Source organism: Mixophyes fleayi, chromosome 12, assembly GCF_038048845.1.
Source record: "Mixophyes fleayi isolate aMixFle1 chromosome 12, aMixFle1.hap1, whole genome shotgun sequence".
In the NCBI taxonomy this organism is placed as follows: domain Eukaryota; kingdom Metazoa; phylum Chordata; class Amphibia; order Anura; family Limnodynastidae; genus Mixophyes; species Mixophyes fleayi.
This window is the reverse complement of record NC_134413.1, coordinates 15,430,684-15,444,000: the sequence shown is the minus strand read 5'-3', so window position 1 is coordinate 15,444,000 and position 13,317 is coordinate 15,430,684. Positions and strand designations below refer to the sequence as shown.

Here is a 13,317-nt window from a genome sequence, read left to right as displayed (position 1 = left end):
AGCACTACTGAGGGTGTTGGAGACATGACCGAGCACTACTGAGGTTGTTGGAGACATGACCGAGCACTTCTGGGGGCCCGCTGCATGGCAGATGCAGAGGCTCAGAGGCCCCGGTTCCCTCCTCTCCGCATCCCTGCACCGGAGCCTCTGGGTTTGCTGATCATTGGAGCTCTATAACATGCAGGGCCTGAGTCATTAATGAGAGCAAAGAAAAAAAAGGAGTAACTTTGCTCCTGGACAAACCATGCTACAATGCAAGGGGTGCAAATTAGTTTATTATTTTGCACATAAGTTAAATACTGGCTGTTTTATCATCTAGCACACAAATACTTGATAGCTTTATTTTTACACTGAAGTTTAAATTGGATCTAGGACATGCCCTCCACCAACTATAAATCTGTCCTCACATTTTAAATTACTTCCCCCCTCCAATTCAACATGGTTTTGCCAAGGTGCAAATTTACTCCTTTTTTCAGCTTTGCTCCCCTTAACGTGTCTCCATGCTGGTGTTCCTCAGCCTTAGTTGTCCGAACGTGCCCTTACTGTACTCGGTTTACGCTAGACTGCCCCTCCCCCTCCTCCGATCCGCCTCTCCAGTTGTCAGGAGGAGCAAGTGTTACATGTGCACAACTCTGCACGCTCTCATATACATATATTTATGCTACGCAAACGGGCATACGTCCAACTCGGCACCAGGTCCAAAGAGTACATCCTGCATTGCCTATATAGCTGCCCCAGCCCAAGAGCAAAGTCTATATTCAATCTGCATTTACCAGTTGGCAACTATGTATTAGAGAAGGATACTTTTAGAAAAATCTGTTTTCCTTTCTTGTTTTTGATAATATGTAACCACGAATCTGGAAAATTAAAATTGGAGTCGTCATGATTTTATAAATAAAAAATGAGCTTCTATTTTCATTGAGCTGCCTGTTCGGCAATAATGATGGAGCGGGATCAGCAGAAATAAAAGTAAATACCAACAAAGTTATATAAAAATTATAATATACAAAAGTGTTTTGATCAACTGGCGTCTGTGGTACTGCAGAATTGTCCAGGAGGGATTATTTAAAGCAGTGCAATAAATGTGATTTTTTTTTCCCCCCTTATATAAAAGAAATTACATTTGTGTACATCTATTACTCTTCATAATGCAGAATGGAATAATTAAGTTTCAGCAGCTAACAGCGCCAATTAAATTGTATTTATTCAGTGCATAGGAAATTTCAGTGCTTGGGTGACATTGTAGAAAAACAGAGGAGCATTACACAGCGCCCTCTACTGGTCAAAAGAGTTTAAAGATATTAATTCTTAAGTTAAATTCCATTTAATGTACTTTTCGGTTATGTTTAATGCAAAGGCAGATCATACATATATTTTTTGCAATAATATGTTTGAGTGTAGCAATAAAAGTGATGAAAATCTGTATTTATGTTTAAAACAGCAAGGAAATGCATAGATTCATCCACAGTAAAAACATTTATAATAATTGCAGTATATCTTGTAATTGGACCTTCTAAATGTGGAGAATAATTAAATGTGGAAAAGGATAGCTCAGAGATTGGTATTATAAGAAGTAACTGTCTTCTGTATGCAGTAAGGGTATTAAGATTCAACTTTGAGTTAATGCTTTGTGCAAAAGTACAATGTACTTCATTGTGTCTATGTAAGGAATGCATCTGTTAATTTTTAATGCCTATATGATCTCATTCTGAGTGACTGTATTTTTGGATTCTGAATTAAAGGACTGTTTTGCTTGCCATTCACTGTCATTCTCTTAAAATAGAACTAAATCCAAAAAACTAAATAGATAACAGTCATAACGAACTGGAGCCAATAAGATTAAATTTTTACCCCTTTCCTTTTGATGCTCCTAAAATTATGAAATCTTGCCCCCACTCATAGTTACTGACAAGCTAAAACTTGAGTGGACCAAACATTTCTCATACAATATACCTGAGACCTGCTCTCCTGTGTGCATGTCTCCAACCAATCACATTCAAGCATCTCTGTAACTTTTAGATTAATTGTGTTTTATCACAGATGTAGTGCAAGTTTTAAGAAAAAAACCTTGTAAGAAAATTAGAGATGGGCGGGCTCGGTTCCCCGAGAACCGAACCCACCCGAACTTTGCCTATCCGAGTACCGAGCCGAGCAGGCTCGGTACTCTCCCGCCCGCTCGGATTCCAAATCGAGGCCAAACGTCATCGTGACGTCGTCGGATCTCGGGGCTCGGTTCTCGCGATATTTGAAAATTATAAATACACGCCTCCACAGCAATCCATCGCCATTTGACAGAGGGAGGGAGCAGGGTGTAGTCACAGGCTGATTAGAGCAGGGACAGAGAATACAATTCTGATTGATTACAATTATGATTACAATTCTGATAACAATTGATAGAGAAGAGAGGAGGATAGAGGAGTCTTTTTTTTTAATATTTGGCACTTTTGGGGTGTCCTCCATTCTTTTGCATTAATATTTCTGGCTGTCAAAAGTACTGTTTGTCAGCAGTATCTAAAACAATTTGTAGCAAGTGCTTTGGGCTCAGAATGGATTCAAAGCAGTCCACATATGAGCAGAATGAGCAACCAGGTTCTGTCACCAGTCCTGATGGTAGTGTTCCCAGTACGTCATCTGGGCAAGGCGATGTCAAACTACACAGTGTTTTGAAATCAGTCAAAAAAACACACCCCAAAATTGTTTTTACTGTGTTGAAGCGAAAAAGAAGTGTAACTGAGGAAAAGTTAAGTGCCAATAAAAAAAAAATTGCCAACATGCCATTCTACACACGCAGTGGCAAAGAGAGAATGAGGCCTTCACCTTTCTCTATTAGTGGCAGATCCAAAAATGTTACCAAGCCTACAAGTGGTGCACAACTACTGTTACGCGTCAAAGCCGAGCTGCAAGATAACAGTAAGGCATTAGAGGATAATGTTTGCTCTGAATCACAAATGACACCAATCCCTGTGGAGAGTCCATCCAACAGTGGGATGGCTAATCGTGAGCATTCTGTTAGTGTACCCATAAAGAGTGACCCTTTCAGCAGTTCTGCTGATGAGTGCCTGAACAGCCCGAGTGTAGCCGGTGATACACAATTTGAGGATGCCACTTTGGAATTAGAAGAGAATGAGGGGAAGATTTGTGTAGGCGACGAGGGCGCTATTGAGGATGTTGATGATTATGATGCAGACAGATACCAAATTGCCTTTCTCAATTTCTATTTATGTTCTAGATTGTATAACGGCTGAATAGTTTTCTATTTTACTCCTAGTGGAGAGGGGATCTGATGCAGACAGATACCAAACTGCCTTTGTCCATTTATTTTTATGTTGTAATTCTACAGTCTATGCAGGCTGCTTTTTTTCTATTCTACTACAAGTGGAGGGGGGGGGGGGGGTTCATACACAGCCACCAAACTACCTTGGTCCATTTATTTTTTATATTGTTCAGTCTATCCAGGCTGCTTTTTTTCTATTCAACTACAAGTGGAGGGGGAAGGGGGGCTTGCTATAGAGACAGAAACCAAACTGCCTTTGTCCATTTCTTTAGATATTTAACTATAAGTGTAGGGTGTAATATACACTGAAAGACGATGGCTGCATTGTCAATATGCATAGATGGTGAGGAAGACAATTTTGTTTGTGTGTAGAATTAATGAAGACCTACCTACCAGGAATTAAACTATTTATTTGATAATTTATTGGCTTAACAATTACATTACTTATCCAAGAAACAGGTGGAGCACTAAATTTGGTTATTTTATGCCCAAAAACATTGATTTTTCAACAAAATAGCAAAACAAAACCAAACAAAACCAAAACCAAAACACGCAATTACGGTTTTCCAAAACCAAAACACGACGGTAATCCAGATCCAAAACCAAAACACGGGGGTCAGTGCATTAAAGAAAACAGAAGGGACAGGTGAGCACTACGAGTTTACTGGCCATAGGCAAACCGAGAGGGGGGGGGGGGTCTGTAGTGCCAGGAAACCCCCTCCAAGCCTGGGGCACTGTATAATTGAGATGGCTGGACCCTGCTCCCGCTTCACACAGCTCTGCTTGAGAAGGGGGAGCTGCACCCAACAGTAGTGCACACAGCATTGCCCATGTATATTATGGGGATAGGAATAGTTGGAGAGCAGCCAAGCACTGTCTAAAGTTATAGCCACGCCCCTATGCATGCTGGTTACGCCCACTGGTGGCGTGGTGTGGAAACCCCTCTCTACAAATCCTGCTTTTGGCCTTGCTGGCTATCATACAGAATCCTCATCATTTTAATTTAGTTGTTTGGCACCACAGAATCCACAACCCCACACAATCAACAAAAAATAAACCGGAAAAAAATACAGATAATTAAGGGACTAGAGAAACAATAGAATCAGTAACAATTAATGCAAGAGACTATAGAAGAGGCAACGACATAAGAAGACACAACTAGAAGAAACAAAACATTACAAAGAGGATGAGGCAAGTGTGAGGGAGCGTTTGAAAGATTCCAGGTTGGGAACAAGTCTGATTGGGCAGGGAGTTCCAAATGTGGGGGGGAAGGGGGCAGCATAGGCAAAGTCCTCAGTCCAACTGAAAACCAAAGAATGTTTATGCATTCAAGTCTAGATGTAATCCAATCGATAAAAGTAGCCCCAAGTACTATCTAGTATTAAATAAGATACATTGATTATTTCTCCAAGTCCTTTAAGAGTCATTTATTTATGCAGTCGTGCAAATTATTCACACAATAACATAAAATCCAGAGTTTTGTGGAGAGATTCTCCTGCAGTGACCATAGGCGGCACATTAGTAGATAATTCACAATACTTCAAGCTGCACTCTGTAATAATAGGGAGTGTTAGTTCCACATGTTGAAATATATGTTAAACTCATGCCATCATCTTCCCCTTCTTCCCAGTGCTACACTAAATATAACCATTAATTAATTCTGTCTAAATACCCCTGTCTCAATAAACATTATCTACAAACATGGTTTAAAACTGATTTATTTATTTTTTGTTTTACTTAAAACCATTGAAAAATATTGATTCATAGGCTATTTGCAAGGTCAATAGTGATTATATGAAATATTGCAATACTGTAGTGTAATCCAGTGACACAGGCATTACGTCTGCATTGGCTATTTTAATGAAAGGACAACTAATAACTAATATATAATAATAATAATATAATATAATAATATAAGATTTATATTATGTATTGCTTTGGCATTTTTACGTGTTTATTATGTGAGTTTACTTAATTTAGTTGATGTCTCCAGCATAAGGAAGGTGATCCATTTTTATATCTTTTTGATTTGTTTAAAATGGTTACTATGACTACATTCAAACAGCTTTATTTGTATACTGCTACAAACTATATGAACAATTGGAATCACTATTTGATTGGCCAGATGTTGTCACATGACTTCCGGCTTGGTTTTAAATAGTATCTTTGCTAATAAGCAGTACTATTCCTCTGATGAAACCGTGACTGACATGGAGAAACGCGTCAGGTCTCGATTTACATTGGCACAGTGAATTACTGGACCCTTCAATGCTAGTACCCCGGGGTATCTATATGTTTATAGATTAGGTGGATCACAACTGGGACATCAACTTACTACCTTTCCAGCCTCCATTGGCTTTCAAGTGAGTTAAGCAATTTATTTGACTTTACAGCACCATTGCTGTAGTATATCTCTGCACGCTAATACTGACCTGCTTGGTTGGTAGTTATCTTTGGCAGCCAGGAGAGTGTTCGTTTGTATGAAGTATAGTGATCCATTATTCTTGTGTATTCTTTCCATGGAATCCACATCATTACTGTGTCTATTATGTGCATAATTGTTGTTCATTATATGTAACTGCTGTTCAGTCGGATATTATTTTAGTAATTCATTTATTTAATCTATATTAGAATAAATATTATTAATTGATGGATTCAACGCTCTCCTATTTTTATATATTAGATGCATTAGTTTAGTAGGTAACCCCATCCTCTATCACCTACTCTCCTCTTAACAATAGTTGCAAAACTTAATACTATACCCTGCTGTGCCTGTGCTCCACCAATACAAAGATCACTTTTATGGTGTTTTTAGTTTTGTTGTTTTTTATTTTATTTTTGCAAGGTGAAGAAAACATAACTGGCATTGAGGGTATACATGTACATAAAGGAGAAGTAAACAATATCTAAAACCAGCGTAATAGAGTAATGCCTCAATGCGGTGGTGATATAAAATAAGTTGCTTTAAGTGACCAAGAGTCTTTTAAAGATGGAGAAGGGGGGAAAGAAGAGAAGAAAAGAGAGGGGGAAAGAAGGGTGGAGTGGTTAATTTGACATAAGGTTAAGTGAGTAGCTAAGAGGAAAAAGTAAAGAAGGGGAGAGGTAATAGCTTCAGAAATCAGGGATACCAGGCCCTCCTCCCTGCGAGGACCTCTGAAGAACTTTGAGGCGAACACGGGGGGCCTTTACCAGACCATAAGAATCTAGACACGTGGAACTGAAGGAACTTAAATACGAGGGGGGGCACGGATTGGCAAGGTCTGGAAGTGGTAAAGCAGTCTGGGGAGGGTAGTCATCTTGACAGCGTTAATATGGCTGATCCAACAGATATTAAGGAGCAACCATACGGTGAGATCTAGTTTTATTTGGGCGAGGATGCAAGGGAAATTAGCTTGGGAAAGGTGGTGGTAGTGTTAAGTAATATATACCCCAAGGTATTTAATGTTCTGGAGGCGCCAGTTGAATGGGAATGATTGCTCAAGCACCGACTTGTCTGGTGCGGGAACATAAAGGTCCAGGAACTCTGTCTAGTCCGCACTGACCTTGCAGCCTGAAAAGTGTCCATAGGGGTCCAACTTAGCCAAGAGGGGGGGTAGAGAGAGACAGTCCGGATTGTAATAGTCCTCAGGACATCATCTGCATAGAGCACAATTTTGTGAGCACAGGGGCCCACCGGTAAACCAGCTATCTCCTGGTTGGCCTGGATCCTGGCAGCCAAAGGTTCTATCAAAAGGTCGAATATGAGCAGTGAGAGGGGGCAACCCTGACGCGTGCCATAGGAGATAGTAAGAGAAGCTGAGGTCAGGCTATTCTCGGAGATTGTAGCTGATGTGCCAGAGAACCTCATTGCTCCGAACACTCCATCCATGAAAGACCAGGAAATGCGGTCAAACATGTTGAGCGCCATAAGTAGAGAGTGTGTTTTGCCCGAAAGTGTTTTTAAGGCTGGTTGCATTGCACAAAACAAGCATTTTGCTTTATGTATTATTTGTAACATAGATGTATTCAGTTTATCTCCATGATTTCATTGCATAATTAAATATGTTTGAACTATTTAATTCTGCAATGCCACCACAGTAGCAGGGGTTGCAGTTGCTATGGGCCCCATGGAAGGGAGGGGTCACGGTCGATATAATTCCATCTATTCCCAAGGCCCTCAATCTCTGCTTTTCTAAACCTGCCCGTGGTCTGGTACATGCTTTAAAAAACCTCATTTGGGATTTCAGTTCCAGAACAGCTGCTCAAATGAACTTCACTGCGTATGCGGGAACCCACCTGCATGCTCAGAAGAGCAAAGCAAGAGCCTCAAGGCTGTAGCAACATCACAGCACTCTTCCCTCTCCCCAATTTTACAATGAGACTCGAACTGTAGTGTTACCCTTCTGCCAGCCCCAAAGTTAAAAATATTAATAATCTTTTAAATACTGGTAGAATACATTTATTTATTGTATACAGATGATAAGTAAGAGATTTTGGAGCTAGGAAGCTCTGGAGCCAATGGGAGAAGCAGTAACACCCGCAAAGTGAGAACATTTTTTTAAATCTAGTCCTGGATGAGCTATTAAAATGGATAATTCTTGTAGATTCCAAACACAGCCAATATAACTTATTGTTCCTGCTCTATCTAACAAATCACAAGCTACATAATCTCATAACTGTTGGCTTCATAATTCATCATCATCATCTATTTATATAGCGCCACTAATTCCGCAGCGCTGTACAGAGAATTCCTTCATATCAGTCCCTGCCTCATTGGAGCTTACAATCTAAATCCCCTAAGATACACACACAGACTGAGAGAGACTAAGGGCAATTTAATGGCAGCCAATTAACCTATCAATATGTTTTTGGAGTGTGGGAGGAAACTGGAGCACCCTAAGGATACCCACGCAAATACAGGGAGAACATACAAACTCTACACAGGTAAGACAATGGTCGGGAATCGAAATTTATGACCCCAGTAATGTGAGGCAGAAGTGCTAACCACTGAGCCACCGTGCTGCCCACAGATCGCAGATGTGTGTAAGTGACTGATGTGTATAACTGGCAATTCAGATTAAATATCATCATAATTAAGCAACTATCAAACACAGATAAATATAAATGTACTTATATTTTCTAAAGATTGGTGTTTAAAAAGTTTTTGTGATATATTAAATATATAAAACTTAAAAATATAAAATGATTAAACTGTTCTTTTAACCTTTCTGTTTTACAATGAATGTGCCCCAGCTACATAATTACTTAATGATGCATTCTGTTACTCAGTCTGGAACAAACATAAAAGGATTACAATGGGCGCTTCTAAAAGAAAATTAAGAACAACTTTCATATGTAGTTTTCAGAGATTTGAATAGGTACAATGTAACACAAGAGCTAACCTGCTGAAATTGGTTGATTGTAGATTTTATAACGTTATATTTTAGAATAGAAAACATTAGTTATTTTTTTTATCCTGCAATCCTGCCATTGTCTTTTTTCAGGGTATACTTTGTAATTTTATCCTTTTTCTAAATTAATAAATATAATTTAAATATAATAATAAAATGGACTAAGTAAAAATACAAACATATCACATTTATGGCAGTATGTTATAAGTGAAATGTGTCACGACTGAATTGAAGAAAACATATCAGAGATCATTTGACCCACAAATATATTAAAGTGAACAAATTAACAGAATGCAACAATACTTTTATTATAAATGTGTTTTTTTTCTTTTTTTTTAGAGTGTAATCTATGGAAGAAAATTAATTTGCTTTAATTAATCAGCACAATGAAAGGACAAATTATGTGAGTTTTTGCAAGGATTTGAAAATTAAACCACGTGAGAAACTACATACTGTAGTAAGTGCTTTGAATTTTTTTTTTTCAAAGGAGGATAACTGTTTACTAATTTTGAATATAGAAACATTCTATGTGTTAAATGTATCAAGTTGAGAGTTTCCAATGGATTTGGAAAGAGGAGATGTTGCCTATAGCAACCAATCAGATTCTAGTTATTTTGTAGAATGTACTAAATAAATGATAACTAAAATCTGATTGGTTGCTATAGTCAACATCTCCACTTTTCAAAACAGCTGGAAACTATCAGCTTGATACATTTACCCCTAAGTTTTTCTGAGCTCTGATGGGCCCCCCACAAAGGTTTTGAGAACGGTAGTAGATTTTATCAGTTATTTTTACGAATGCTGAAGACCATTATGGAATATGTTATCTCAATTCATCATCATCATCATCAACATTTATTTATATAGCGCCAGCAAATTCCGTAGCGCTTTACAATTGGGAACAAACATTAATAAGACAATACTGGGTAATACATACAGACAGAGAGGTAAGAGAACCCTGCTCGAAAGCTTACAATCTATAGGACAATGGGAGTTAGAAACACAAGGGCATGTGCTACATCATATTGCACAATGGACCAGCCAGACTGCAAAGGTAAAAGTACTGAGTGGGCTGTGTGTGTTGCAATGTTGGTCAGAAGGTTGTTGTCTTGCGTTAGCTGTGTAGAGGGTGGTAATAGGGTAATCTAGGGAAATTAAGATGATGGTTGAGGAATATCATAACCTTGTCTGAAGAGGTGGGTTTTCAGTGAACGCTTGAAGGTTTGAAGACTAGAGGAAAGTCTTACTGTGCGAGGGAGGGAATTCCACAAAGTAGGTGCAGCCCGGAAAAAATCCTGTAACCGAGAATGGGAGGATGTGATGAGAGTGGAGGAGAGACGTAGATCTTGTGCAGAATGGAGGTGTCGAGTAGGGAGATATTTCGAGACAAGTGAGGAAATGTATGTCGGTGCAATTTTGTTGATGGCCTTGTATGTTAGTAGAAGAATTTTATATTGGATTCGTTGAAATACAGGCAGCCAATGTAGAGACTGACAGAGTGGCTCAGCAGAGGAATAACGTAAGGAAAATCAGTCTAGCCGCTGTGTGCAAAATAGATTGTAGGGGTTCAAGTCTGCCTTTTGGAAGACCAGTAAGGAGGGAATTGCAATAGTCGATGCGGGAGATGATGAGTGCATGAATTAATGTTTTTGCGGTGTCTTGTGTCAGATATGTGCGTATTCTGGAAATGTTCTTTAGTTGTATGTAACATGATTTAGATATAGAGTTGATGTGGGGAATAAACGACAGTTGTGAATCAAGGATTACACCTAGGCAACGAGCTTGCGGGGTGGGATTTATGGTCATGTTATCGACAGAAATAGAAATGTCAGGCAGGAAGCTTCTGTTCTTGGGTGGGAATATTATTAATTCAGTTTTTGAAAGATTGAGTTTGAGTTGGCGAGAAGACATCCAAGATGAAATGGCAGAAAGACAGTCAGTAACGCGAGACAACACAGATGGTGAAAGATCAGGAGAGGATAGATAAATTTGTGTATCATCCGCATAGAGATGATACTGAAATCCAAAGGAGCTTATTAGTTTTCCAAGAGAAGTGGTGTAGATAGAGAATAGCAGAGGACCTAGGACTGAGCCTTGTGGAACTCCAACTGATAAAGGAAGCGGAGCAGAGGTGGATCCAGAGAAATTAACACTGAAAGATCGATTAGATAGGTAGGATGAGAACCAGGATAGGACAGTGCCTTCAGGACCTAGGGATTGTAGCGTTTGTATGAGGAGAGAGTGGTCAACAGTGTCAATTAATTAATTAATTAATTAAAGGTAATACACTAGTAAATTGTTATATGTTAAAAATAAATTTTGCGTGGACAGCACGGTGGGTTAGTGGTTAGCACTTCTGCCTCACAGCACTGGGGTCATGAGTTTGATTCCCGACCATGGCCTTATCTGTGAGGAGTTTGTATGTTCTCCCTGTGTTTGCGTGAGTTTTCCTCCGGGTGCTCCGGTTTCCTCCCACACTCCAAAAACATACTGGTAGGTTAAGTGGCAGCTATTTAATTGTCCTTAGTCTCTCTCGGTCTGTGTGTGTGTGTGTATGTTAGGGAATTTAGATTGTAAGCTCTAATGGGGCAGAGACTGATGTGAGTGAGTTCTCTGTACAGCGCTGCGGAGTTAGTGGTGCTATATAAATAGATAGATGATGATATTGCAAATTCAATCATTCGTCCTGACTTACGTCAATCTTTCAGCCTTATTGTGTGTCTTTTCTTGCCCTAGGAAACCGGTAGACAAGATACTAACACAGATGGCAAAATGTTATACATCTGGCCGTAAACCTCTCTGCACATCAGCTTTTCTTTTTTCAACCGATCGACCAAATGGAAAGAGTGAGCTCGCTGCTTTGTAGCCGGGATCAAGAACTCGTCACACAGCTCTAGTTTCCAAAGTGATTTTTGACAGTGTCTTAAGAGAAGGCTTTGTGTACAGCCTGTGGAGTGAGGAGAGGCACAGACTGTGTCTTTAAAGGGAAGCCGAGTTCTCACCTTGCCATCGACAGAACCGTGAACTGGGATAGGAGCAGTTGCATGTGATTAAGTAGAACGGAACAAGTCACTGAAAACCAACAGCCGCGCCGTGTGTTAGATAATAGGCTTTTATATGTCACCGGGACGGGCAGTGTTCCGTAAGCTGGATAATGTTTAGGAGCAGAGACAAGAACTTAAAATAACACCTGTCGAATCTATATCAGATTGTTCACCTGTAAGTGTCAGTCTATCAGTTATGAGCTCGTCAGCTGGAGAGAATTGAATACACTGCATGGTTTAAGTGTACAATAAACTCTGCTTTATTAGTTACAAGTCCCTATCTATGTAGCAAAAATCACGTATTACAGAAAACTACGCCCCAAAAGGTTTTAACCACTCATGCTCCCTTTACACAGATGTTAATACGTTCTCTCATTATCACACAGGAAAACTCCCCAGGGGGGAGGAGGAGGGCTTATCTCCTGTCTGCTATGTCCAAGGTTATAAGCATATCCTTGCAAATAATAACTTACTCCTACAAAACAGGTGCATCTAATCTGTATTTTAGCTATAACAGAACAAAATTGCTATAAGGCAACAAGATGGCGTCAGCTTAGCAAAATCACATTTCTCACACCCGGTACATGTAGGTCTGTATATGTTTAAAATGCTTTCTCTGACAAATAAGTTTACGTTAAGGGTTACATCTACTAAACTGCGGGTTTGAAAAAGTGGCGATGTTGCCTATAGCAACCAATCAGATTCTAGTTATCTTTTATTTAGTACATTCTACAAAATGATAACTAGAATCTGATTGGTTGCTATAGGCAACATCTCCACTTTTTCAAACCCGGAGTTTAGTAAATATACCCCTAAAGGTTCAAGAATCATTATGTAATCCGCATAGTTTCTTATGTCGTCTCTCTTTTTGGCAGGCCATTACGGGCCTAAATTGTTCCAATGCTGGATCTACGCTGATTGGAGACACACGAAAAAAAAGGAGATTCTGTAAGTTTAGGGAATATTTAGGAAAACTGATGCAAAGGCATCACAAATAAATATAGCCTTTTATATGTGCATGGCTTAATGTTTGAATCTTAGAATTTGCGAATCAGGGGTATTGACATGAAGTCCACAAGTTGCATTTTAATTCAGTTTATTGTTCTAGCAAGCACATCTCTCAGTAGAACTCAGTGGGCCTGATTCATCAAGGTACACATACTAAGCGCAACGTGCGTTGGTTTTAAGAAGCGCGTAAATCGGCTCTGCGTGCTCCCAAATTCAACAAGGAAGGGATCTGAAGATACGTGCGCTGATGAATTCCGGTTCAGGTCTGCTGCACAGTGCAGAGTCCAAAACGTATGTGGATTATAAATTCGCAGAGAACACACAGAAAAATAAATAAATATTGAATTGATGTTACCTGTTAATAATATAGACATCGTGGATCTGTTCTGGTGGGCCTGCTGGAGCAGGGACACTGGGGTTCTCGGTAGAGAGCTTTTGGACCGAGCAGCCGGAACCAACAAGGAAGAAGAGGATCGCTAGGACAGTTTTGCCAGCAGAGTGTTTTGGAAGGTCAGGACGATATGAAACAATTCGTTGCTTCAGCATCATCTTCAGCACCCAGCCGCTGGACTACAACTTGTCCTGAGAACAGCATAGCGCA

At 39.6% G+C, this 13,317-nt stretch overlaps 1 long non-coding RNA gene across 1 annotated transcript in view; it reads left to right on the top strand.

Annotated features, from left to right (window-relative positions):
- Nucleotides 1-12,472, top strand: part of LOC142108478 (uncharacterized) — a 51,818-nt gene extending 39,346 nt beyond the window's left edge. The window contains exons 3-4 of the long non-coding RNA XR_012680158.1: nt 9,004-9,121; nt 11,401-12,472. This is a non-coding gene — a long non-coding RNA (uncharacterized LOC142108478). The remainder of the gene's footprint in view (nt 1-9,003; nt 9,122-11,400) is intronic.
- The last annotated feature ends 845 nt before the right edge of the window (nt 12,473-13,317 follow it).